The following is a 3,449-nucleotide window of genomic DNA, read 5'->3' as shown; positions in this document are numbered from 1 at the left end:
TTTGACGTTACGAAGTGTTTACATGCAGGCCTTCGGCTGTCTCCTCGAATTTAGCAGTTTGCGGCAAGCTCCATGTGCTCGCAGGACTACAATAATGAAATCCTGCTGATTTGAGGAAAAACATGTGGCGGTCCTCAGAATGAAACATGAGGAATCATGTATTCAGATCTCAGGCTGCTTTGAAACTCTAGATTGCCAAGTTGCAAGCTACTTGAAAGTTAAAGTACTTTTCTTGAGAAAAAGTAGTTATCCACTAAAAAGTTTAAACTACTGATAAACAATAGATGACTTTATTGAAGATTTGTAAAAGTGCAATTTCTTTGTTGAGTTTTTTTTTCATTTGAATCAGATGAAGCATTTTTTTAAATACAGCTGAACAATGCAGTTTATCACTTAACATGCAGGTCTGTGCATGAACCATTTGAGTTGTATTTTGATATAACATTGAGCAATTACTAAAGCGATCTAATACTAATTACTGATATTTACATACAGCACAACTACTTAAAAATGTATAAGTTACATTTACATGTATGCGTTTTAGAAGCTTTTGCATTTGATCAGTATGTGTATTTCCTGACAGTCAAAACTATGATTTTGTACCGCTAGCGTTGCAGCATCACTTGATTTCTTTAGTTACTCGACAACACTGACTCGTGCAGTTTATTTTGTATTTCTTTATTGCTGATCCACAGGTTTGCCAGCCAGCAGCCCATCTATGGACTGAAGAAGTATTGTGACCCCAGAATCTCCTGCACATGTGGGTGGGACTCATTTAAATTGATTGGCAGGTGAAAGGGCTTTTCACCTGGGAACGTTTGTGATTTCCTCATATCCTGTTTTTCTGATGGGGGTTTTCAGGAAAGTCAAATAACACAAGATTCCTGAAAGCAACAGATGTTTGTAAGTGCCCATAACGTACAAGATCAACAAACAATGCAGGAGTTGATGCTACAGATATGTGCAGTGCTGGAAGTCATTTGTAAATGGTTCTTTTTGAGTTGAATCATTCACTTTTAAACACTAATCATGTGGTTTTTTTTCTTTATTTAGGTACTATGGTATTTACACTTACTCTAAGAATGACATCATTATGTTTTATTACATTCCTAGAAACTTTCTATTCTTTTTACTGCCAGTTTTATCTGGGATTATTTTATTTTAAAAGTTTTTGATTAGATATAGAAAATGTATAAGGTGTTTTTTACGCTAAATGTCTGTTTCTAGGGTGTATCGTAATTTAGGTTAATTGAATCATGTTCAGTTTTGTAAATATTAATATTTTAATATTGACACGTTTAATACAAATGTTTACAATTTACCTCCCACCCCATTAAGCGTATTTATACGAAGATCAAAACGAGAAATAAAAGGCATTAGGATATATTTTTTGACATGTTTTAGTAGTTTTTACTTTCAAATTTTTACTTCAATTTTGACAAGCTTTTTCTCCCGACCCCTTTAGCTGCACATGAAGCCAGCGGTGGGCAGATTTCCATCATCACGTTTGTGCTGAGGTGTGGGGTCTCACATGCGATTGGCCACGGCTCCCATCGGCTCAGAGCGGGGGACCGCAGTCCGTCAGATTCAGCCTCTCTTCACGGACCTTTGCAGGAGAAACGGGCAGAAAGGGGAGAGGTGAGGCCCGGTCCGGGTGTTTATTTGTGTGGAGGAAGCAGCAGGGCGGATGTTGTTCTAGTGTCAGGTGTGCTGGTGAACAAACATGGCTTTGTTGTGTGGTTAAAGGGGACATGCTGCTTTTGAGATCTCAACGTGGGATTAAGACTCTCTCTTCTGCTCCGTCTCTTTCTTTTGACTTTTTTTCCGAGTGAGCAGTCTGTCATTCTTGAAAGGGGTATGCAGGTAGGAGATACTGATGTATTGGGGGGGTTTTTGTGAGGTCATTAGACTCTTTAACAGTATGCAAAGTATTTTTTCATCACTTTCTTCATATCATTTATTTTTAGAGAAAAGGTATTTGACCTACAGTATGCATCTAACTTTTGTTATTGTTGCCTAGTCTTGATACTCAGGAAATATTGACTTCTGTAAGAAATTATATTGCAGGGAAAAATAGATCCAGTACAAAAGTGCCGCTCGACATCAGGTGGGTGGAAGTTGAGCAAAGCATCCTGGGTAGGTGTACACACACACACACCTTAGTAAAAACAGTCACTATAAGCTGTAAGGAATAGAATTGGTGTTTAGCTCGGGGTTAAGCATCGAAAGAGTTTAACACACACAAGAAAAATACACACCATCTTTCATGTGCAAATAAACAGAGGCACTAAAAAAATACGAGCACCTTTAATCGCACTCTTTCCCTCCCACAATGTGAATACAGTACCTCCACATACACTCACACTCCATCAATCCCCACACTTCATCATTATTTACAAAACAGCCTCCTTAATAAGTGTGGAATGATTACTGTTTCAAGAGGAAAGCAAGAGGGGGGAAAAAGAAAAAACCTCCACCGGAGGAATATCCATCATAATTGATGTGTTGCAAAGCAGATTACACACATTAGCGCACACAGTTTTGAATATGACAGCTCCAACTGAACATGACAAATTCCATAATGTGGGAAAAGGAAGGTATTTGACTTTCAGGATATTAGGATGCTCGGCAAGCAACAAAGCAGCATTTGCATTCGGGCGTAACAACCCCCCCACCTCTGTTCCTTCGGTCATAATTATCTCTCATTTTTTCTTTATTTCAGACGGATCCCGTACAGCGCGTCTGCCGCGTAACGCGTCTCCGATTGAACTCGGGCTAATCCGCAACATGCTATTAGATGCCGTAGCGTGCGCTGTTATTTACTGAAGCCGCTTACCGTAACAGATACGGAGAGGGGTTGCTTACTTCTTACACACTTAGAAAATAATCTTTTTTTAAGGCATCAATAAATGATAAGGATTTGAGGGATTTGCTAAAGAGGTTTCGTTCTCCCTGTGTATTTAGAGGGTGGGAAATAGAAAATTACCTTTTACTGTAGATGTCTTAAACTCAATCTTGTAGCAGTTTGGTGACGTGGATTCTTCAAGCGTTTAATCTGGCGGATCAAAGGAGCTCTGCTCTATGTGCTGACAAAAGCACATGCAAGATGTCTCTCACAGCAACAGAGCATTGTTCATTGTTACCGTTTTACTAGTCCACTAATGAATCATCATATATTCATTAGGATCGTTCAATTATTATTATTACATCATTATTTATAGATCTAGAAATAGGGCATTTATAGATATTATATTATAGTTCTGGAAAAATAAATTCTTTTTTTTTTACTATATTGTAAAAACCCATATAAAAATACTGTTTAAAGATACTAATGTGTTTTTAAACCTTACCTTTGTCAATGTTAATGTATACAGTATTTATTTACTATACTGCAGTAAATACCGTACTATGTTGTAATGCAGTATACTAAAATGTATGCCGTATACTAA

The 3,449-nt window shown here is 37.7% G+C and overlaps 1 long non-coding RNA gene across 1 annotated transcript; it reads left to right on the top strand.

Moving 5' to 3' along the window:
* The first annotated feature begins 703 nt into the window (after positions 1 to 703).
* On the top strand, positions 704 to 2,317 carry LOC130548103 (uncharacterized). Its single transcript, XR_008961980.1, has 4 exons — positions 704 to 760; positions 1,466 to 1,638; positions 1,747 to 1,863; positions 2,068 to 2,317. It is a non-coding gene; the product is annotated as an uncharacterized LOC130548103 (long non-coding RNA).
* The last annotated feature ends 1,132 nt before the right edge of the window (positions 2,318 to 3,449 follow it).

The sequence above is a fragment of the Triplophysa rosa genome, linkage group LG24, assembly GCF_024868665.1.
Source record: "Triplophysa rosa linkage group LG24, Trosa_1v2, whole genome shotgun sequence".
Taxonomy (NCBI): Eukaryota; Metazoa; Chordata; class Actinopteri; order Cypriniformes; family Nemacheilidae; genus Triplophysa; species Triplophysa rosa.
Note: the sequence above shows the minus strand (reverse complement) of the source record. Positions and strands in the feature narration are given on the sequence as shown.